The sequence below is a fragment of the Neopsephotus bourkii genome, unplaced genomic scaffold (assembly GCF_033783945.1).
Source record: "Neopsephotus bourkii isolate Nb327-2 ecotype Australia unplaced genomic scaffold, CSIRO-AGI_Nbou_v1 NB_1655, whole genome shotgun sequence".
NCBI classification, from domain to species: Eukaryota; Metazoa; Chordata; class Aves; order Psittaciformes; family Psittacidae; genus Neopsephotus; species Neopsephotus bourkii.
This window is the reverse complement of record NW_026902129.1, coordinates 7892212-7917067: the sequence shown is the minus strand read 5'-3', so window position 1 is coordinate 7917067 and position 24856 is coordinate 7892212. Positions and strand designations below refer to the sequence as shown.

General features: G+C 42.1%; 1 long non-coding RNA gene across 1 annotated transcript; it reads left to right on the top strand.

Annotated features, from left to right (window-relative positions):
- Positions 1-2658: 2658 nt before the first annotated feature.
- On the top strand, positions 2659-5988 carry LOC133223834 (uncharacterized). Its single transcript, XR_009728694.1, has 3 exons — positions 2659-2850; positions 3790-4010; positions 5071-5988. It is a non-coding gene; the product is annotated as an uncharacterized LOC133223834 (long non-coding RNA).
- Positions 5989-24856: the final 18868 nt, after the last annotated feature.

Genomic DNA, 24856 nt, shown 5'->3' with positions numbered 1-24856 from the left:
CTACTGGTGAGATAATTCATTTAGTAGAAGAGCAGTAGGAAACATGCCTACTCCATTTTCTAGTTCTTTGCCCTAATTCCTTGCACTTTAGACCCAATATTAAAAGTTCTTAGAAATAACACATTTTTGTTTCCTTTTAAGCTTAAAGTGGAAACTTTTCTGGATAGGATTTCTACAGTACTGCTCAGGAAACATGTTCTCCTTTTAATGTCCAGAGCATAAATTGATCACCAGTTCAGACCATAAGGAAAGGTCTCCATGTCTTGCTATTGTATGATTAGAGGCTCTGACTTGAATTTTGTATCTTTTTGGGTTTTAGACCATTTTAGTTTTCATGGCTGACTATTACCAGGCAATACTGAATTTTAAGTTGCTGTTCTTCACTGCCAAGACCTTTCTATTGGGAGAATAATTTCTTCTGCTCATATTAGTACTAGATGTAAGACGGTGCTGTTACAACAGTCATTGAACTGTTTGGAATGAAACAGAGTTTTAAAGTCCCTATGATACTTATTCAGCAAATTAAAACTTGAGTTAGTATAAAGATCTTAAGGATAAAAAGGATTAATAAAGATTATTTCTTATTAAGAAAGGTTGAATGCTTCAACTGCATTTAAACAAAACCCAAATGAACAGCACAAAACAAGCCTCATCTCAATGAACCTAACTCTCTTTGCAGGTCATGTATGAAACCACAGTTGTGTGGATACAAGGACCTGAAAGTGTTCTTTGTATCTACTGCTTTTATGTGTAAACATTTCTCTGCCTCTTCTAGTGACACCTATTTCAAGGACAGACACTAGCGTGTAGGAGTGAAATTCATATATGCAATGTCTTTTACCCCTTACAGATAACCAAATCTACTGCCTGCCTATAGATCCTTACCTTGCCTTATCAAAAAGGGAAAAACCCTTCAGATTTCAACTGCACAGACTTCAGGCAGAGAAGCAGTTCAACCTTTGGCTTCTTTCCACTACTACTGCCTGGAAAGCAACTCTTAGAGGCTAGTGTTCTGTAAGAGTGGAAATGGCCAAACTTTCAGTGTCTATGAGCCACAGACTGAGATTTTCCTGTGGCAAAGAGCCACATGATGCATATATCAAAGACTTGGGAGCTCTAGGAGTGTTTCAGAGGGAAGGAACAACAGCTTCTCGCTTAGGATCACACACTTTGCTGTGGGAAGAAGCAGACTGAACATGCAGTGGGAAGGCATACTTTTTAGGTTTGCTCATAGAATCACAGAATGGTTTGGGCTGGAAGGGACCTTCAAAGCTCATCCTGTCCAACCACCTGCAGCGGGCAGGGACATCTTTAGATCAGGCTGTCCAGAACCACGTCCAGCCTGGCTTTGAATGTCTCCAGGGATGATCGATCTTTGCCACCTGACAGTGAGAGCTCAGGAACATGATATCTCAGTAAAGATTACTCCAGTCAACTCAGCACACCCTTAGGCCAGAGATGCTGGTTTGTTTCTTCACATAGTTAATGATTTGTTAACTGCTGCTGACTGAATGATGGCGTTTTGGCCTGGGACCCTTTTACTAATGAATGTATTGATTCCTTAAAAGAAAAAGGAAGCTCTGTGATTCTGAGGACCAAAGATATTTCCTTCATGTGACCGCAGTCCTGCTGCATGAAGAAATGTCAGTCACTTCAACAGTGTGAAAGTACCTTGGAAACTGTGACATGCCCAACTGTGAAATTGTGGGGAAGCTAACATCTCCTACTCCAGGGAGAAAGGCAGTTAATAAAATGGCTATAGTAATAGCCAAGGATTTAAGGAAAGGAAAGGTGCTTTCAAACACTTGGTCTCCGTCACACTCTGGCCAGGTGAATGGCTGAGAGTGCTGATGGATAGACTGGCTAAATAAAATAGGAATCATAACAGCTGGTTAACAAAGAACCAGGTTCCTGTAACTCCATTTTCATAGGGAAAACTCTGGTTAAATGGTAAAAAATCAGAGCCCTTGAAGTATTGATAGCTATAAACCATCCATTTATCTGTGCAGTCAGCTGCAGAGTAAGGTGGGACTGCCAAATTGAGCATGGTAGATTTATATGCTATAAAATTGCTGTGTAGAGGTAGTTTGTGCAGTGTTTGATGTGCTTCTTTTTACATTAGTCAAGGAATCATTAACAAGAGTCAGATGAGAGGGAAACTTGTAAAGCAAATGTTCCCTTTTACAGTTTGTCTCATCTCTGCTACTGATTTTTTTTCTCTACTTTTTAAGCAATGTTAGATGCATCTGGCAAAACAAGTCTGGCAGCACTCTCTCTTTACAATGGGTAATAAAGGTGTTTCTTTTCTGAGGCACATCTATACTGGTTTTGGCTAGTGTGTTGTTCATGCCAGCAAGCTTGCCTGGAAAAACAAAGGTCTTTCTTTTGAAAGCTAATACAGGATGGAATAGAGGAACAAAAATATTTGCTGTGGGCAAACAGTGCATTTGCTGTTTCTAATTGTGTCTGTGACTCAGCTGCAGTGTCTATACACGCATGCTTGTGCATAGCCAGGCACACGCACTCAAACTACTGGTCTCCAGAAGTCTTTGCAAGAAATGGTAAGTTGTTTTGCTGTGTTGTGTAGAAATATCTGATGTTTGCTTGCTTCACATTCTGACATGTCTGATCTGTAACACATTTTCCTTTCCTCAGGGTTTGTCACTCAGGGAACACAAGACTGTCTTTAATGTTCTTTTGCTGGGTAAGCAGAGCCAGGTCAGATGTGTGCTCTTCTTGAACTTCAGTGGAAGTGAGGCTGTGGAATATCAAACATGATACCATCATTCTGGCAATCACCTTGTGCAGTGTGAAAGTTCATATCCACCTTGTCCTTTATAAGAACCACAAGTGAGTTAATTTCCAACTTCTGAAAATCATGCATTTGCCGCTGTAGTGCCTTAGAGGTACATTTAGGCCTGGAATATCTTCACTGAGCACATATAAATATGAAAATAGGTATATTCCTCTCCTAAAGAGCAAGCAAAAGCAACCTATGAATAAAAAGACCTAATCTGGTTCATCTGAATTTCCCCTTTCAGTCTTTTATGCTCTACAGCATTAAATTACATGTATCTGTCACCTCTTTACAATGTTACAAGAAGAATATTGTACAGTCGACAAACTATTCATGTTTTTAGAATGATTTCCTAGGGTGAACATTTAAATAATGAGAACGAAAGCAAATATAGATTTTCTGTCAGTGTTCCAATTATATGAAATATTCTATACTAGATTATAAATTATTACATATGGCCCTCAGTGATTTAAATAATTTGGCTAAATTATAGAGGTCGCTAATATTTGATCTAAGCAGTCTTCTTCTTGTCATCATTTTTAAAGAGGCATACCTGGGGCTTTCAGTTTTGTCCTGCTTATGAATATGAGAGTTTCCCTAAGAGGCATCCTTCCTTTGAGCTCACCAGCATTAAAAAGCATGTCTAGCTTCAACTTGAAAAGGATGGCAGAAGTGCATACTTGCAGTATGAGACATAACAGTGACGATCTGATGGAACAGTTTCATTCTTGGAGCTGCAGCATGATTGTGTTACAGTGAAGGAAACAGAAATGACTGGTGTGAGACAAATAATGAGGGAGAAGACAGTGAAGAAGTACATTTTCTAGTAGCTAGTGCAGTAGTTGGATGGAAGACAATTCCCACAATGACTTCTGTTGATTTTCTGCTGTGTACCAGGTTGAAAAGTGACAGTAATAGTTTTAAAACCGCATTATTTTGGTCCTGTAATTGAACAAGTGTTTCTTCACTAACTTATTTCTTTTCTTGTTAAGGATAGTCTCCTTCCTGACCACAGCAGAGTATCTGTGACAGGTTCTATCACCATAGAAATTGCTGTTACGTGCTGTTCTGCTATAGGAGCAGCCTTCCACACGGCCAGCTACTCAACCCTCCCAAGCTACTTGACCCAAGCAAGAATGAGAAGGAACAAGTATCTCCAAAGTATTGCCCCTTTCTGAAGTCCTCACAGTTGAAACCTTTGTGATTCCACAAGGTTTGTGACCCCTTTTCCCTGTGTCAAATAGGACCCCTCCAATAATCTGATCTTGTTCACAGCAGCTCTGTAGTAATTTTCAGCTTCTTGTAGCCTATTTTGTGTCAGTACAATGCACATCCCAAAGCACCAGCTAGACATCTAATAGCTTTTCAGAAGAAATGTATGTTCTCTTAAAAAGAAAAGTGCAGTTCCCAGAAGGTGGACTAAATAACATCAGTAGTTGTCTGCTGGAGACTTACATGGGCCTTTTATCTACACCAAGACCTATGCACTTTTCACATCATCTCTGATTTGTGGCTTGAGATAACAAACCTGTGTTTGTGTAGCTAAACTAACACTACGCTAAGGAAAGCATCCAAGTCATTGTTCCATGAACCATCCTTCTCTAGAAGTTCACTTAATACAAGATGATCCACCTCCACAGCTTTGTGTTGCTAACTTTCAGTTACACACTCTGAAAGACATAGTTGCCTGTGCAGTAACTGCAAGCTAGCATGCTCTAAGGAGAATGGAAGGATCAGGAGGTTACTTTAATACAACTCAATGGTATTGCCTCTCCAGTCTCTGATTTTCTGGTGAAAAAGAAAAATGTGAAGAGTACATCCTCCCTTGTTCCATCGTACTCCTCTGGGCATCCTCTGTGTTTTACAATCTACCTCAATGACATTTCTGGTTCCTGCCTTCGGTTTCCCAGCTGATGGGCTCAACAGGCCAGGTTTTCACATGAGATGAAACTAACACATTTGCAGCATCTGCACGGAGCCACAACAGACATTGTGCCTTTGCTCTTTCGCTTTCTCTCTCTTTCTTTCTTTGTTCTTTGTTATTTGCCTTGAAATATAAAGTCTCATATCATGTTATCTCTGTGGATATTTCTGGTCAGCAGTATTGGTTGGTAACTTGAGGGCAGAGAGAATGGACACATAGCATTTTGTTATTTGAGGCAATGTTTAAGGAGAATCCAGAGAAAGATGAGGGAGCTTTTATTGTTACTCTCCAGGCAGGGACTCGGGAAAACTCAGACAGAATAATGACAGATCCTGGGGTTTCTTTGCAGATTTTAGCAAAAGGTGTGAAATGAAAATATCCAGACAAATAATCAAGTATGACAACCAGAAAAGAATCCATTGCAGACCAGCCTTTTTTAAAGGTATAGCAGGACAGTCAACACAGAGTGTCAAGAAAAAAGAAGGATTCGGTGCCTGTAAATGAGTTAGTACGGATTTGTCTCTTTCAGGCTCATAATCCTTGCATCTAACTGATACTCAGTCTCTCCCCCTGTATAAGGACATTTAAGGTCTTGTTGCTGTGTGCTTGTATATATCTTTGTATTCAGAGAAGACATTGCAGTACTTCCTAGCTCATGTTTGGCTGTCATGTGGAAATATCCGGGCTTCACTGAGCTATTTTATCTGTATTCATCATTGTTTCAAAGTCTTTTTTCTCTTTGTTTGTTGATCCTATTAGCATATTTTTACAGCTGTAAACCATCAAACAATTACTATATGAAGGTCAGGGTATGGCTTTTGTGCTGTAGACATGGTCTCCTTCCTTATTGAATTGTGATGTGCTGTTTGTCCTTGATTTTGAAGCATTAGCCAACTGGTAATTTGGCAGTCCCTGTACCGCATTTCTAATGGGGTGATAGTACAATGGGTATGTAGTGGGGGGTTTTATGGCCACTGATACTATTTTCAAGCTTCCCAGCAGCTACTAACTCAAGCTTTCTCTTCTGAGAAAGGAAATAATGAATCCAAGTTGTGAGTAAATACAGTTTTCATTAAACAAATAACAGCTTGGTCCTCCCCCTCACACCCCTGTGAATAGAAACCTGGGAAGGGGTATAACTGCAGCACCTCTGTAACATTCCCATATGAGCTTTTGAAAAGCTTTTCAACTGGTAATCACATCGCGATTGTCAGATTCCTGTTACACATACGTCAGTTCCAGCTTACTCACGAGGAAATCAAGGCAAGAGGGGAGGTGACTTGTCCATGGATTGGCAGGAAATGAATGAAAAAGGTGAGATTTCAAAGCCAAATTTGTTGGCTCTGAGTCCTCTCTCCAATCACAAAGCCTGTGTTGTGGAAGCCAGTCTACTTTTTCTACTACTTTTTTCCCCTTTTAGAGATATCCATGCTTTCACTTGCTGGGAATATGATTTGTGTTCAGTCCTGTGATGACTGATCCTGCACCAGACAGAGGCCAGAAAGTTTACTTATATTTTAATAAGGAGGCATGTCTACTGTTTGATGGTTACAGGGTAATAGTGGGTTACTCATGATTACCTCTTACCCATCCTGTGTTTTTTAGATTGCTTACATTGACTGAATGCTCCATCCCTGGCAGTGTTCAAGGCCAGGTTGGACAGAGCCTTGGCCAACCTGGTCCTAGTATGTTGTGTCCCTGCCCATGGCAAGGGGTTGGAACTGGATGATCTTAAGGTCCTTTCCAACCCTAACCATTCTGTGGTTCTATGATTCTAGACTGTCACATAACTGGATTAGTTTGTTCCAGTTAAACACTGTTATAGTGTTAGTTTTACCCTACTGAACAGTTCGTCTGGAATTGTTAGAAGTAGTAAATTGGAAACTAAGTCAAGAATTCACATTCATTTATTATAAATCTGAACAAATGCTGAAGAACAGCCTGGAGCTGACCTTGCCTTGCTTTCTGGGCCCATAGTTAGTATTTTACTTATCCTTTGGCAGAAAAGGGTGACCTACTGTCAATAAATATTCTATGGGGAAAGTGTAACAAGAATAGGGTTTCTGTCTCAGTTTTCTGTTGGAAGGGATGAGATTGTGAAAATAATTATTGCTGTTTGTGAGTGAATTATGACATATAAAATCAAGGTATAATGAAACAGAAATGGATATGGAGAAAGACTGGGCTTATGTAAGAGAGAAAGCTTAAGGAGAGACAACACCGGAAGTGTTAATGGTGATGGGAGTTTATTGTTACTGAGCACAGAAGACCTGTGGGAAGCACTGCTGCCAAAAAGTGTCCCCAAGAAGTCAAAAGAGGATACAGAATTAGTATTGATTATTTGAAAATCCTTATTTACATGAAATAGAATGAAATAATATCTACGTGAAAACTCCTAGTATCGGGTAGAACCTAATTGAAAAGAAAGAGAAGTTTTAACAGTGGCCAGACTGTTTCCAAATTGTCCTTCTTTTCTTTAATATTTTCCCCAAAGGACCTGCTTCTCTTCAGGGTTTCTTAACAGACACACAGACTAGGGGTTTTGTAGGCAGTGTTGGAATAACTGATCCTATCTCTTGTCCAGTTTTACTCTTCACCAGAAATGCCAGTGCCAGCATGTGTTGGTATCTCTGTCTTGTACTCTACTAGTATGAGTTGAATAAAAAACACCCATTTCTGCAAGCAGCTTTATTTGGAGTGTTTGAAAGATTCTCTTATTTCTCTAGAGTTTGTTATCTCTGCAGAAATACAGTTATCAATGGCAAGACCCAAAGAGCTCAGAGTGCTTTGGTTTGATAACATTCAACAGCAGTAAGTCTCCACTCCTAATTCTCACCAAAAAGAAAGGAAGAAGAGGCCTGATGGAGGAAAAGGGAGAAAAGTGACATTGACAGCTGAGAATTTATTAGGTACTGCTTGCTCAAGTAGTGCTCATTCGGGAATACACTGGTTTACCACACTGAATCATCCTAAAACACACAAGCCAGGAAAATGGATCATCTTGATGCTGAGAAGACCTATTTCACGTGGCTGTTGTATCCTAACTGTCAATACTCACAGAAAATGAAGAGACTCTTCTCTACCATCAATTAAATCTCCTTTTTGCTCAGAATTAACTCTTCTTTTCTTCTTTTTGTACAGAGGTGCAGTTCGCCCCATCATCTGTTGTGAACATATCTAAGGATATGCTTCTCATCCTTTATATTATAAAATAACTTACTGGCAACAAGGTTTGAAACGCTTTACTCAACTTCTGCCATGAGGGAAAATTCCTTCTTCTCCCCTCCTGCTTGACTGCTAAGATGGGAGCTTTGAATTCAGTGGAAACCAAGGAACACTGTGGGATTCTGATCTGAGAAATGTTAGTTCCTTTAAGTCAGCTAGCCCAGACATCTGACAGGTACTGGTGGAAGTCTTGAGGAACCCCTTTTGCAGGGTGGCACCCTGGAACACCAGGTTTTGAGATAGATTTCTACCCAAGATCTGAATTTCTGCAGTTCTCACCAAGGCTCACAGACTTGCTTCAGCATAAATGAGGTGCTGCACCAGCTGAGATTGAAGCTTCTGGGGATTTCACACACAGTACTATGGCAGGACCACAAGCATTTCCAAGGCTAGGTCGTTCTATCTTATGGTGTGTCCCAGGTTAGTGACTATGAAACCCATTGCATATTCTTATAGCCAGGGAATCCCCCTTTTGATTTGCCTGAAGTCCACTATCCAAGACACTCTGGCAAAACACTGAAGTGTCACCCAAGGAGCAATTTTAGAAGTGAAATTCTGTTTCACACACACAAAAGTAACAATAACAACTACAACCAGCTAGGTTTATAGTGAAGAGGGCTGCTGGTAACAGATGATGAGGGTCCCAATACCTCTGACAGTACTAAGGGTGATAGAGTGAGAAGAAAAATAAGAAGGGTGTAGGCTGATGAGTCCTGCTTTTTCTTTGTAAAGAACTAAAATGTAACAAATATTTCCATTAGATGGTTTATATCTTCCCTTTTGGGATAACATACAGTGTTTTCCATACAGGTCCTATCTCACTGAACTGTAGCATCCTTGGTCATCCCAGAGTCTCTGTACATAGGACATGCCTGAATAATTTCAGAACCATTTTTAATGCCAAAATCTGGCCAGATGAGTTCAGTGAAAAAAAACGTGGTTTTTACTGTGTCTGAATTTGGCTCATAATACATTAGTGTCCCTTCAAGAGCTGGTGGGAAGCTTTGTTCTGCTTTGCTGCTGTTCTTCTTTCTGACATCAAATTATTCAGGGAAATTGTTTCATTTGAATATCTATGGTATAAATTACCAGTGTTGTTCTTCCCTACCATTTGCTTGACAAACTAATTACCAATAGAGTTTTATGCAGCCTGTGCATCTGCAAGGCTGTGTAAGGTGGCAGCTGAGGGTTCAGCTTGTGTAAATTAATCATAGGTGCAATTGACCTTGTGTGAGAGTGGCTGTGGCACATATAAGATTAAGAGCTACTGTGTTAGGCTGCCATTATGAAGCACCTGCTTATAGGGTGCTTTGTAGCACCCTATAATTTCTCATTGAGTCAGTGCAATGAACAGGATTGTACCTAATAAGCATGTGATACCTTCCTCTGGGAATCAGGAGAACAAGAGAAGGGAGGTAATATGGGAAGAGACTATCTCAGGAGCCTCCACTACCAGATACCCATATCTAGAGGGGGTTATGCTTCAATTTTATTCCCATAGGGTGTTGGATTTAATGGCATTCTGGAGATGTTAGGACTAGCCTGAGCTGCTGTGAGGGATGGCAGTGGTACATTGGAGTTGTGCTAGCTTTGCACTTGTGGGTGACATGCACTAGTTGGTGGTACCCATGAAACCTGCTTAGCTCTCCCGATGTATCTGCCATGTAGGAAGGAGTCTTTTGGTCAAGGAAATTCACAAAAGTAGAGGGGACAGTACACCTCAATACTGACTTCAGTTCAGAGAGGAGCATAACCAGCAGGTGGAAGGATGTGCTCCTGCCCCTCTACTCTGCTCTTATGAGACCCCGCTTGCAGCACTGTTTGCAGCTCTGGTGTCCTCAACATAAGAAGGACATGGAGCTGTTGGAGCAAGTCCAGAGGAGGCCACAGGGATGCTCAGGGGCTGGAGCACCTCCTGTATGGAGACAGGCTGAGAACACTGGGGCTGTTCAGCCTGGAGAAGAGAAGCTGTGTGGAGACCTCAGAGCAGCTTCCAGTGTCTGAAGGGGGCTACAAGGATGCTGGAGAGGGACTCTTCATCAGGGACTGTAGCAATAGGACAAGGGGTGATGGGTTCAAACTGAAACAGGGGAAGTTCAGGTTAGATCTAAGGCAGAAGCTCTTCCCTGTGAGGGTGCTGAGGCTCTGGCACAGGTTGCACAGGGAAGTGGTGACTGCTCCATCCCTGGCAGTGTTCAAGGCCAGGTTGGACAGATCCTTGGGTGAAATGGTCTAGTGTGAGGCATCCCTGCCCATTGCAGGGGTTGGAACAGAATGATCTCAAGATCCTTTCCAACCCAAACCATTCTGTGATTCTGTGATTATATGACCATCATATTGTCTAGATACTTCATTACTTTGCTGAATTAGGACTATCATTTGTCTACTTCTTTCTCAGAAAGAGTTTGAAAATGGTTACATATATAGTTTTCCTGCTGTTCTGTTTTTTAGCTGGGATGGGGGAAGGTTTTCAAGGATGCTTTTTTTTTTTCCTGCAGGTTTCATCATCTCCTGCTTGTTCCTCGACAGAAAGAATAATCTATGAAGTCAAGTGGTTGCTGCAGGAATGATTGCGCCCCTTGGGCTGATTGTGATTTCAGGTAGGGGATAAAGGAAAGAGTCAGACACTTCTGAAAGAATAAGTAGCTTGTAAAATTTCAGATGTCCTTGGGAAAAATACATGGATAGTGCCCTAATTTCTAAGTGTGGCAGTGCCTTCTAAATGTTACAAATACAGACATGAAAATTGTACGCATAAGCTTTTACAGTAAGACCTGAAGTGCTGAACAGTGCGGAGGCAAAGTGCCAGTTCCATGCTGTGGGGATGATGCTTTATGGAATAACTTGGACAATTCGCTTGACTGGATGTGATTTCTAGCTACATCAGCATCAGTTGGAGTCAGTTTCCTGAAGACAGTGGCAAGGGCAGTTCACTGATGGTGAGATGCTAAGTGAGAAGCTTATCTTTCATGTGTAAAGAACTCTGCATAGTTTTTCCTATTCTTCCTTGTTGGTCTGAGGAAATTCTCTTCTCACTCCAGTTTTTTCTCTTGTCTTTACATCTTCCTTCTGGATTCCTTTTCCTGGTCAAATGAGTATGACCCCTAAAATAAGATGAAGCTCATCTGCTGCCACATGGATGATTGGTACAGAGGAAGGTCCTTAAACAAGAAGACATTGCCCAGGTCTTGTTAGGGCCCTCAAAGCACTAACAGACTCTACTGGCTCTGAGCAACCTCACCAGGGCTTCCACCCACATCCACTGATGCCTAATTTAAGCTCAGCCTTGGGCCTTTGGTCCATACCCAAGCTGTGCTGTAGGTTTGTCTGCCTCTTGCTCTGCCTCCTGGCTGTACCTTTGCCATGTGCTGCAGGTAGGTTGTCTCTTGGGTGTATCTTGAAGCCTTGTCTCTGGTTCTATCTTCTTTTGCTCCTGACTAGGGCCCCTGCTTGAAGCTTGCTCCTCATTAATCACTTTATGGGGCTACTGAAAGGCCCTTTTACCAGTCATGGTCTGCCTGGTGTCATCAGACCCAGATGTAAGAGCATGTCCTGCACTGGGATCGCCATCAACTCCTGGCTCCATTTCCCTGGCACTTGCTGCTCCCTGGCGCTACTGGGGAAACAGAAAGTCAACATCTAAATTAAATCAAAGCTGACTACTCCTTAAATTGTTTCCTGTGCCTGGATCTCGTTCCCCTGGTCATTTCCTATTAGTCTGTTTGGAGAGGACGTTAATTGGCAGAAATAGATTTATAACTGTTCCCATGTGAATATCCTTGTGCTGGTCTTTCTCCCAGATGTGCTCATATGTCAGTTCCAGACTCTAAACATTTGCAAATGTGCAAGTGCCAGAAAATCTCTGATGTGAATGTTCATAGGAAAAGAAGAAAATATTAACTCCTTTGAGTGAGAGCTGTGTTATGGTTTCCATGCACTGTGGAAATGAGACCCAGGGATTGTTCTGATACATGCACTGTGTTTCTCAACTGAACAATAATGAGAATGCTTAGAAGCAACATCCTCAGCTCCCAATTGTTTGGTGCTGTCCTGGAGGAGGATGTTCCAGTAGGGATTTGTCCAAAGGTAGGTGCTGAGCAAATGTGAATTTGGTGGAGTTTGGCATGGCTGATGCTCATTTGCTCTGATGTGCTCTTAATTCTTGTCACAGAAGTGAATGGTTTGGGCGATTCTGGGCTCTTTCCAGTTAACAGGGCTGTTAGATCAGTGTTTTATCTTCCCAATACGTGGAAAGCCAAAAAGTTTGGGAAGCCCAGATGTTGTTTAGCAAAAACACAAAACCCACCAGCTTTGTACTGCTGATTTACAGCAACCATGTTGAGTGAACTTCTGTCTGAACAACATGTGGAGATGCTGGAAGAGCAGGCGATGAAGGTTCGCCAAAGCTGGGTGTGTTTGCAGAGATGGGCAGTGTGTCTGTCAGCCATTAAATCACCAGAGTTGAGGTTGTACTTCCAAATGAGTTTGGAAATGCATTGGGGTGTGAAGATCTAGATTTTCATATAAACTGAACCTGAGGTTTGTACAAGGGAAGGAAATCTGTCTGATTTCCATATGAAAGACCACATCAGAGATAAGTAAGCCCTTCAAAATCAAGGTACATTTTGTGTCTTATTCTCCAAATGCTAATTTGTAAAACATGACATGTTCAAGCAAATGTTTGGAGGGAAGTTTTATGTTCCTCTTGTCTTTCTTTGAAGGGCTGCAATTTCTGTGTCCAGATTTGTACCTACTGATTGTAAATATATGTGCATGTATATACAGTAATATGTACAATGCAATGTCTGGAGGTACTGTGAAACAGTAGTATGGATCCTAGAGTTGAGTTTATGATCCTTGTTCTCTGTGTTCTGGTGGTAACCATGGTTTTGCATGAGATGGCTTAGAGTTGTCTGGCCTCTGTTACCTGTCCTGTTGCCTCTGAGGATTTTTCTTCCCAGAAGCACATGGCAATGAGTATTGGTTACCCAAACCTGAGACATTCACTGGTCTTTATTACTGGTGGTGGTTCATTTCTGTCGTCTCTTTCTCAGGTTTTCTTGACCTTCTGTGAGAACTGAATTTGCTATCTATGGCTGGCCTTTATTTTAGCTGCAAGCCCTTAGGCTGATGTAGCAGTGTGCTTCTATTTAGCATAGATTCTAGTCCTTTCCCAGTTTGGAAAGAGAGATACTCAGGAAGTTGGTGAGGTGAGAAGACGGGTATTTGACATCTTTTTCTGTGTCTGATTTCACTAAAGAACAGGAATGGTTGAAACCCCTCAAAAGTAGTAGTAAAAATTACTGACATTCAAGGGTTTGGGCCTTTTCTTCTTATAAATTTCCAATTATACAACAGAAAAGCTTATTTTTAAGTATGATAATCACTCAAATAATATTTTTGAGATTGAGCATGAAAGAAACCCTAAAATTTATTTTCTTAAAACTGAGATAGAGAATGTAATTTTGAGAAAAATGAATTTTTGGCTAAAGACTTGTTTGAACAACAGGGTGATGCCTTTTTTTACCCATGTGAAAAGCTTGCCTTGGGAAATTCTTGCCATTGCCCCCAGGATACAGATACAGTCTGGCCCTACACCTGGGATATGTGACTTTCCACCTCGGACCATCTCTGCTGTTTTCATGCCCTTGTGTGCCCATGAGGAGGTGAGCAGCCCTGATTACAGCTGCACTTTAAAAAAGTCAGTTCTATACAGCCCTGTTCACAAACTGGTTTTAACTCTTGAAATATTCTATTGTTGACTCTGTTGTTCATTCTTTTTCCAGTGAAAGCTATTTAGTGCTGAATCTTCAGTAAGGTAGTGCTTTGTCAGTAACTTCTTCCCTTGCAGACAGTAAGTTCTTCATATTCTTCATTGCTTCTCTGTGCATGTCCAGCCTATTGGCCAGGGAATAGGGATTTTAATGTTCTTTCTTGGCTATTTTGATCATGGTCTCTTTAGATAATTGAACTTCACTCTTGTGGGAGAGCTTATGAAATCACAGATGGTATTCTCCTGATAAGATCTATGCTTCACCAAGAGCTATGCGTGAAGTAAGTGATCAAAATCTCTTTTGGGATAGCTTAGTGATATCACATCATCAGCCTCTTCATTTAATTCTGTGAACAAATTAATTAAGAGACTGCCAATAATTCATTTGCAGGAGTTATGCTGCTGTCAGGTAGGCTCTGCATACAGTACGTACCTGGGTATAGAAGAATCTATCTCAGTGGAAAAGTGAAACCTCCACCTACAAATCAAAATCCCCAGATATCTCAGTGATGACCTACTGAGGTTCGCAGTGATTTAGAAGAACTGTTAATTCTTTTTACTAAATCAAGGAAGACGGACTCTTCATTAGGGACTGTGGTGATAGGACAAGGGGTGATGGGTTAAAACTTAAACAGGGGAAGTTTAGATTGGATATAAGGAGGAAATTCTTTCCTGTTAGGGTGGTGAGGCACTGGAATGGGTTGCCCAGGGAGGTTGTGAATGCTCCATCCCTGGCAGTGTTCAAGGCCAGGTTGGACGAGGCCTTGGGTGAGATGGTTTAGAGCGAGGTGTCCCTGCCCATGGCAGGGGGGGTTGGAACTGGATGATCTTAAGGTCCTTTCCAACCCTAACTATTCTATGATTCTATGATTATTTGAATTCAGACAGGAATGTGAGAGATAATGAACTCTTAATGTCTTACAGTAAAAATGACTTATTGTAAATGGTGTAATAATTGATGGTCATCAGATGTTTTAGGGCAGTGTTTCTGTGGATGTCTGTGATAGTCTCTGTGCCATCCAGTGGTGCCTCTGACCATGACGTGTCACTGGACATCGTGACAAATACACAAAGGAAGGAATTTAATAGTGTTTCACTATAGTTTTTTAAGGAGTTTTTTTCTGAGAGCCCCGTGGAGCACTGCCACTGGGTATTTATAACCTTGTGGCCAGTTGCCAGTAATGATAAGTTACCAGCAAAGAAAGGCTGGGAAGTTTAGCATTTTGGTAAGAGTTACGTAATGAGAGGACAGATAATAACATTGGTATGTCAGGACACAGATCTGGAATTGTAGCCAGGCCCAAGCGTTCCCCTTCTCAACTGCTCTTTATGTGAGACATCTTAATTACCCCCTTACTTTCTGTGTGATGAATTAACTATACATACCACAGCCTCCTGCAGAAGTCTCTAGGGTGACTAGAATGGCTCTCTGCCCTCAGCAGCTCCCATTGAGTTGATGACAATTCTCTCTGAAGCAATTTTGTAACACAGAGATTTTATGTTTAATACTTTTAAATTGTCAATTTTGAGTGGCCAGGAGTCAGCAGTGGGAGCTGGTGGTTGCAACAGCAGGCTTGGCACTAGACTAGAGCTAAAGAGCTCCTCAGCTGTCATCCACAGGGCTTTTCTGTGTGAATCCAGAGTTTGGGCAACAGCCTCCAGAGACCAGTGCTGAGGGAAACACCCTGGGAGAAATGCTCCAGCAGGTTTCTTCCTAAGGAAGCCAATTCATATAAGCAGCCTGAAATAAATCTTTAACCTCAGGAGTTTCTTGTGCTTCTTTAAGCCTGACCTAAGTGAAAGCCAATGCTGCTGTTAGCACACTGCACGTGAGGCCACCTGCTTTAGGCCATTTCTGTCTTGGAGCCTGAGCAGTGATGTGCTCCTAGGGGTGCAGGGGCAGCAGTCTACTGCGCATGGACCTCACATAGCCTAATCACTGAATGGTTTGGGTTGGAAGGGACCTTAAAGCTCATCCAACCCCCTGCCATGGGCAGGGACACCTTCACCTTGACCAGGTTGCTCCAAGCCCCTTCCAACCTGGCCTTGAACACTGCCAGGGATGGGGCAGCCACAGCTTCTCTGGGCACCCTGTGCCAGCGCCTCAGCACCCTCACAGGGAAGAGCTTCTGCCTAAGAGCTCATCTCAGTCTCCCCTCTGGCAGGTTAAAGCCATTCCCCTTGGCCTGTCTCTACAGGCCCTTGTCCAAAGCCCCTCTCTAAGTTCCTTATAGGTTTCCTTTATTAATGGTGCTCACTTTCATAGATGCTTCTTATTATACATATAAAAATACATAGATAATGATCAAGATAATTAGTGAGTAAATTCCATTTCCTCTTAGAGTCACAATTTGCTGATACAACCTGTGCAATTACATTTTATTTCTGAGGGTTTATGAGTTGGTATTTAAAAAAGGCCGCTACAGAGCTCCCTTATTTCCAAACTGGCTATTCCTGGTTTCATTTCTCTTACTAAAGTCTGTTCAGCAGTTTGGAAATTCAGTTTCTGGTGGTGGTGAATGTAATGAATGTAAATACTTTGATACTTTCTCATCAGAATTTATCCTACTTTAGTTGGAGTGTATGGATATTAACATCAAATGTGAGAGAGTCACTGTGGTTTTGTCAGTGTGTGTTTCTAGCTTAGCATTTAATAAAGGGTTACACCAAGGGCCTGTAAGGATGCTGGGGATGGACTCTTCATTAGGGACTGTAGTGATAGGACAAGGGGTAACGAGTTCGAACTGAAACAGGGGAAGTTTAGATTGGATATAAGGAAGATTCTTTACTGTGAGGGTGGTGAGGCACTGGAATGGGTTGCCCAGGGAGGTTGTGAATGCTCCATCCCTGGCAGTGTTCAAGGCCAGGTTGGACAGAGCCTTGGGTGACATGGTTTAGTGTGAGGTGTCCCTGCCCATGGCAGGGAGTTGGAACTGGATGATCTTAAGGTCCTTTCCAACCCAAACCATTCTATGATTCTGTGATGTTTCACTGTAGGGAAGAGCTACTGAAGATTTGTTTTGAACTCAGCATTTTAGGGAAAAACTTTACTTTGCAGGCACGCTTCCTGAAGAATGCCACCAAGGTAGCTAACATGTCCAGCTAGTTTTGTGTGAGGATGAAGAAAAACGTTAAAGGAACTGTCATCTCATTCACCTAACATAGGAAAACAACCTATAACCAGAGAAACTCAAACAGCTAAGGGTTCAAAAGGGCAGCCAGAACAGAAAAAAATATATGGTCTCCTCTTCATGGACTTCTGTTGCTGTGCTCTTTGCCTGGTTCCCATGAGCACTAATGTCAGGAGCATTTGTGGATAACACAGGCTATATTTCAGCCTTATGGCAGTCTCTTTCCAAAAGTGGTACTTGAAAGGATGAGCCTGTTAGGGATGGTCCTGTAAGGAAGATATGTGGTATTTGTGACAGGGGAGGAAAAGGCTGTAAGTTTATCTAGCTATCAATATCAAGTCATTCATTTTTATCTTTGAGCTAGTATGGCCAAGAATTAATGTTCTGGAGAAATACTTGCTATATCCATTATGTCCCTGGAACACTATTATGATGTCAGAGATAACTACAGAATGTCATATAGCCTTCATATTTTACCCACTGACTTTGATTTTTTGTTTGTTTGGGCTTGGTTTGGTTTAGTTTTTGCTGCTGTTGTTTTTTAATGTCTTTTATGTTCTTGACTGCTTTTACCTGTCATGGTTCAGAGCTTTGATTCGAATAAATATTTAGGAACCTAGATGCCTTGTCTTAAGCTTCTTCAAACTCCATTGGTTGGAAATATATTTCGAGGGCCACAGGGATGATTAGAGTTCTGGAGCATCTCTCTTATGAGGAGTTGGGCCTGTTTAGTCTAGAGAAGAGCAGATTGAGAGGGTGATCCCATCAGTGCAGATCACTATCTCAGAGGCAGGTGCCAGGAGGATGGTGCCAGACTCTTTTCAGTGGTGCCCAGTGACAGGTCGAGGAGCAATGGTCATAAACTAACACATCTCAGCATGAGGAAGAGCTTTACACTGAGGGTGTCAGAGCCCTGAACAGGCTGCACAGGGGGGTTGTAGAGTCTCTCTCTCTGGAGACATCCCAAACCAGCCTGGACACATTCCTGTGTGACCTGCTCTGGGTGGCCCTGCCTTGGCAGGGGGTTGGACTGGGTGATCTCCAGAAGGCCCTTCCAACACTAATGACACCAAGCTGTGTGGTTCGGTTGATACGCTGGAGGGAAGGAATGCCACCCAGAGGGACCTTGACACGCTTGTGAGGTGGGCTGATGCCAACCTCATGGAGTTTAACCATGCCGAGTGCAAGGTCCTACACCTGGGTTGGAGCAATCCCAGGCACAGCTACAGGCTGGGCAGAGAAGAGATTCAGAGCAGCCCTGTGTAGAAGGACTTGGGGGTGCTGGTCCATGAGAAAATGAACATGAGCCGGCTTCAGTGTGCGCTTGCAGCCCAGAAACCAACCATATCCAGGGCTGCATCAAGAAGAGTGTGACCAGCAGGTCGAAGGAGGTGATCCTGCCCCTTTATTCTGCTCTCGTGAGACCTCACTTGGAGTATTGTGTGCAGTTCTGGTGTTCTCAACATAAAAAGGACATGGAACTGTTGGAACAAGTCCAGAGGAGGCCATGAGGATGATCAGGGGACTGGAGCATCTCCCATATGAAGATAGGCTGGGAAAGCTGGGGCTGTGATTCTGTGATTCTATGATTCTGTGATTCAGTGTCAAACTTCTTGGGTTTTGTTCGGCAAGTTCTACCTTGAGGAGAGCTTTTTAACATTTCAGTACTTTGATCCTGTGAAAAGCAGCCATACTGAAGTACAGCTGTGTCACCTTGAATCACACTCCTGGGAAAAGGTGTGCCAGAGCTGTTCAGGGCTCCCTTCTTTCCTCTGTCAGGTCAATCAGGCACAGGCTAAGGGGAAGGCTTCAGCTACATCCTGGCTATGCCTGTGCGTAGCCATGTACCTTATTGATGAACCCTGATCTGTAACTGTAGTTTCCATCTTGACCTCAACATGCCTTTTTGCTATGGATTTGTCTGACAACCATAGGCTCAGTTGCTTTACCAGGTTAGCATCAGAAGCATTGAGCTCCTACTCCAGGTGCCACGGGACTGCACACTTCTGTTTGGCAAGGCTGTTCTGCTGGCAGGCAGGGTACTTAAAATGATTACATGCTAGCTGTATAGCATGCACAGTTTATTAAACAAGCACACTAAAGCAAACAAGCACACTAACACAGACTGGGTATATATAATAAGTACAATAAAGCAAATCAGATATATATGTATAAGTAAAGTGCAGAGGAAAATTAGCAATGCATCAAATCATTACTGCATAGAGAGAACATAGATTTAGAAATACATCACCAGTCACCAATGAATCATCATCCAGGCCTACTCTTCAGGCTGGAAAGCCCTGTTGCAGCCAATGACAAGTCTTAGGTAATCAGGAAATGGGCATGAACATACACATATATACTCTACTGAATACACTGTGGCAAAAATATACTCTGTTATGTCTGTCAGTCACAAGAGGGAATCGACTCTCAGCTAGGTTCCCATCCATTAGAGAGGCCACTTCCTATTTTCTGCTTTGGTGTCACCTCAGGCTCCTAACTCTCCTCTGCTCAGGGTGCAGCTCTCTCCTGCACCTCCCTGGCAACAGACACCAAGAGATTCTTCTGGTCAGCAAACAACTTGACTTTGTGTATAGAATAACCATCCCAAAGTGATGAGGGATGCTGCACTAAGCCATCTTTGAATTATATGTGTTTTATAGTTGACTGCTCTTATGTAGCTTGAATTTATCAGTTAGCTTGTTTTGATGCCAAAAGGGGAGGAAAAAAGCCTGAAAGCCAATTGTATCTCTAGTGTAATAAAATATTATTGACTTCAATAGAACTATATTGATTACAAAACAGCAGAGTTTAGACTAGTGTCAAGCTCAATGGAAATATAGTTTTATTCAGATACTGTTTATTTCAGTGAGGATAAGAAATGTCCAGGACAATTTGTTTCATATTCTTCAGAATATGAAAAATCCTGATACCATACACACCTAACAACATAACTGCAATTTCCAAACACAAAACCTAATAATAAGAATACAGACTACTTTGAGTCTGTTTCAGTGTTTCAGCTTATTTCTCCTAGTCTGAGCTAGCCAGGAGAAGACCTGGTTAGAGTGGAAGGTCTGTTGGGATCCCATGCAAACACTTGGACAAAGACCCAGAGTTCTCATGGGCTTTTGCCAAGGGCAGATTTGGAACTTCTGTAATTGCCAAGCACGAATCAAAACTGGGGAACATCTGTGTTTGGTTTTTCTTGCCAATCTTTGGTGTAAGTGCAGTAGTTAAGGAGGAAAGTCTCGACTTCTGAGTCTAACTTACTCTATGTTTCTAGAGAATTCTAGCTTCCATTAGCTCTAAATCAGTTTATAGTGATGTGTCTTGCAGGTGGTCTACCAGCAACCATTTAGTGCAGCTGTCCGTATCTCAGGTAGTCAGGTACCAGGATGTAATGTCCAGTTTCGTTTGCTGGGCATTCAAATAGCGGAACAACTGGTTTGGTTTATGGTTGCAGAGAGAGCATCAGTGCCATGGCACTCAGGCAGAATAGCTCTGTCATTTCAGGTTCAGGGCTATAGCCAGGTACACAGTGGTGTTTAATTTACCTGTCTTTTAGGGATTAGCACAGTGTATTTGCCTTCTATAATGATTAACATAATATTGAGGAGAGACTCCCTCACAAACTGGGGTGTCAACAAAGGTAATAGAGACCGTGACACCAGATGGAAAGAAACAGTGAAGGAGAAAAAGGAAAAAAAAGTTAACTGGTATTGATTGTTATAGCACAGGCAGACGTTAAACATACACAGCAGACAATTACAGCACAATTACAATTACAGAGCTGGCCTCTCACCTCCATTAAAAGGAAATCTGGTGTGGGCAATGTGACAAGGAGAGGAACTGTTCTCTCCTTTTATCTTGTGAAGTGCTTCTTTCCCTGCTTCCATGGACTGTTGAGTCTGGCCTCTTGTTTGCCTTTAGTTGAGATGTTAATTCTTTCTGCTTTCCTGTGAGAAAATCCATGCTTAAGAAGAAGAAAATAGGAAGAGTCTGAAAACAGGGAAGAAATTTCAGTGGGGTTGGGGAAAGGAACAAACAGTATCTCAATTGCTATTACCTGTTGCAGGTCTACTGACTTCAATAGACTCCTTCATAAACCTATTTCTTCTCATCCTTCAGAGCCAAAGTGACTTCCCATCATCACTGGAAGAATTAGAAAGGGCCTGGATGTTGACATCTGTGATAGCTCCTTGAATCACTGTTCAACTCCTTTCCAAATGAGCTTTGAAGATGGACAGCCAATCTCCAAATGAAGGTACTTGGTAGTACAGAGCAGCTGTTTCTCACCACTACCCAAAGACATATTTAGCATCATATCCTGTTATGTGTAGAAATGTCTTTTGTTATTCTTAGTGCTGAAATATAACCTAGTAGGTCATCTTGTCGCTTCTCATCCCCCTGTAAGTATCACTCAGCAGCATCTGGGTTGTTGACATTGTGGGTGAAGGAAGGATGGATGTGTTTTTAATAAAGAGGCAGTGCTGAACCTAGTGTTGAAAATCCAATGAATCATAGAATCATAGAATAGTTTGGGTTGGAAAGAACCTTAAGATCATCCAGTTCCAACCCCCCTGCCATGGGTAGGGGCACCTCACACTAAACCATGTCATCCAAGGCTCTGTCCAACCTGGCCTTGAACACTGCCAGGGATGGAGCATTCACAGCCTCCCTGGGCAACCCATTCCAGTGCCTCACCACCCTCACAGGAAAGAATTTATTTCTTATATCCAATCTAAACTTCCCCTGTTTCAGTTTTAACCCGTTACCCCTTGTTTTGTCACTACAGTCCCTAATGAAGAGTCCCTCCCCAGCATCCCTATAGGCCCTGTGCTTCAACTGCTAAGTTAAGTTGTCCATTTGACTCCATACTTATGACATGATGGACGTCTGAGAACAAAAGAGTAGTTCTGAACAGAGACTGAACTTACCTACTTATTCATATGACACTTCATTAATTGTTGGTTACTGGAAGTCACTCTCATCAGGTAAGAGCAATATATCTAAGAGCAATATATCTGTATATTAACATATACCAGAGTGTAAACATCGATACGTATGTGTGTATATATATATATGCAAGGGCACCTTCTATGTTCCATGTGTAACACATGCTTAACCTTGGCATGATCATACTTGCATAAGAAACTAATGGTAATGTAGAGTAGATGGGAATAGTGCTGAAAGATAGAGCAAGATAATTCCTGAGCTCAGTGCGGGTGATACCATGAGTCTTAGAAGTTTCCTTCCAACTCTTGCAAGGTCCTCACAGTGAAACTCTGGTTTTCAGTTTTAAGACTGTACACTGTTTAGCTCTTGTTGCAGGGGCCAGTTTGTTTTCTGTCTATATGGACTGTCACTGGTTTTGATCTAGACTGCTTTGTATCCAACCTGTTTGATAGACTGTTTCCTTTGGTGTGCAATGGCAGCGAATAACTGGAAATTGAAGTCAGTGAATGAATGCCAAGCTACCTCTGGTGAGCAAAACCCAAACCCACCTGTTATTTACATCTTAACATGTTCAATCTTGTTCTTGTGGGATGCTGCTGGGAACTAACATACAGCTTTGCTTTAAATGGGTTAGCTGAGTGTATTTATTAAAATGAGCATTATCCCATCTTCCCATTTTTTGCATAAGGGCATCTTCGTTAATTTGGTTTTCTCTTTAAGAAAATAAATTCTTTTTAGTGAAATCTTCATTTCCTTTAGCAGCAGATGACGTGAAACATGAAAGATGTACTATGTTGCAGGTGGCTAGTGTATAGATCAGTTGATCTTACTTCACCTTTTACTAATAAATGAAGGAGGTTTTGCAGATATTTGCTCGGCATAGGCAATTGGAAATATGGGTACCGGTTTCATCAAGGCAGATTAGAAACAGACATTCTTACAAGCTGCAGATCATCTTGTGACATTAAGATGTCGCAGGAGATTGGTCCTGTTTGCTTATTCAGACTCCTGTAGGTAGATGAGAGGTGGGGTAAGGTATACTTTTACTTTAATAAATGTTCAGGATCCTATTTGAGTGCATGAAGGTTTAAAGATCTATAGTTTTTTTCTATTTCGGGGACAACTGCATATTCTTGGCACACAACTGAGTTTGCAGTAATGGGGACTGGAGAGCTCTGCTTATAGCCTTCGAGCAGTAAATCACCTGTTCATCTGAGAATCTTCAATGTGACGCACAGTGGTGCAGTGGATGCTCCATCCACATCCAGCTCTCTTTAAAAGTTCAAGCTTGTTCACTAGTATACTGTGTCCTGAAGGAAAGAAGCCTGAATAAATACATTTAGAGTTAGCAGGCTTTGATGTTGCAAAAATCCTGTCCTATTCTTACTGAACAAAGATGGAGAAATGGACCCTGGAAACATCTGTATCCACAGTACGTTCCAGACAAGGGTTTGTAAAGGTCATGAAAGACTTTGTGCCCACAGAACAAGTTGATCTTATAGAAATATTACTGTGTCTGGACTTGATTAACTGGTGAATAATTGAAAAGGAAAGGGAGTTTGTCTTCTCTGATTGTGTGAGGGAAAATTGCTGCTCAAACTTAGATTTGTATAGTGATTCTTGTGCAAGTATTCTACTTATTAATACGATCCTTCAAGAAGTTACCCCAAAGCTTGAAAAGTGATCATGTAGTTCAAATGGACCCTCTTTACTGAGAACCACAGGAGAATGGTTCCAGTACTTAATTTCTAATAATAGCCTTGTGTTGTATTCATGTGATGATAAAGACCATTCACAAACTGTCAGCTATAGCTGAACTATTTAGGCAGTTTTAAGGTAGAAGTGCAAGTCTAGATCCTGATATGGGAGTACCAACCTAAGCATAGAATAACAGAACGATTTGGGTTGGAAAGGACCTTAAGATAATCCAGTTCCAACCCCCTGCCATGGGCAGGGGCACCTCACACTAGAGCAGGTTGCTCCAAGCCTCTGTGTCCAACCTGGCCTTCAACACTGCCAGGGATGGGGCAGCCACAGCTTCTCTGGGCACCCTGTGCCAGCGCCTCAGCACCCTCACAGGGAAGAGCTTCTGCCTTAGATCTAACCTGAACTTCCCCTGTTTCAGTTTGAACCCATCACCCCTTGTCCTATCGCTACAGTCCCTGATGAAGAGTCCCTCTCCAGCATCCTTGTAGCCCCCTTCAGACACTGGAAGCTGCTCTGAGGTCTCCACGCAGCTTCTCTTCTCTAGGATGAACAGCCCCAAATTCTGGGGATGTCCTAAAAAAAACCCCAAAACCAAAACACCAAACAAACCAACCCAGACTAATGCCTGAAGGAATGGTGTGGGCTGAAATACTTTACCCTTGACATTTTGCATTGCACTTAATCAGCAGCATGGATATGTCTTCTCTGCTTCTATGATGATAAGCCTTGGCAGGTGAACCTTCTCTAAACAGAAAAATTCCCCTTCTGTACAACCAGTCTGTCACATTCTGAAGAGCACTAACTTAATTTTTAAAACAAACACCTGGAAATAGAAATGTAAGTGAGAAGAAATAGAAAGATGGGGTCAGAGGCAGCAGCCTCCCCCCAGCAGTCTGTTCTGAAAGCCCAACAGTTTTCTAATATTGACTTCACTCCTACGAGGAAAGCTCCAGGTTAGTTTTCTGATAAGGATGTGGGAGGTGGAGAACACACTGACGTGGTTCACTGATCAATCCAGAATGGCCCAAAAACTTAGGGTGAAACTGCATGCTTCTGCAGCTTAGCATGCAATATGTGGTTTGTAAGATGGCAGGAGCACTCTGCCAGGGAGAGGGGAAGGGTTAAGATCAGTGTTAGAAGTTTACATAAAATAATTCCTTTCTGAATCTGGTCAATGCCTAGAAATAAAACTGTGATTTCCATGAGTCAAGTGTTACACATGGAGCTTGAGTAGCATCATAGTTCCTCTGCCAGAGGAAAGTAGAGTTGCAGGTAGATGACAGTTATTGAAACTGAAAGGATGTGATTTGTTTGTAACTCCTCAGAGCCTATGAAGAGAG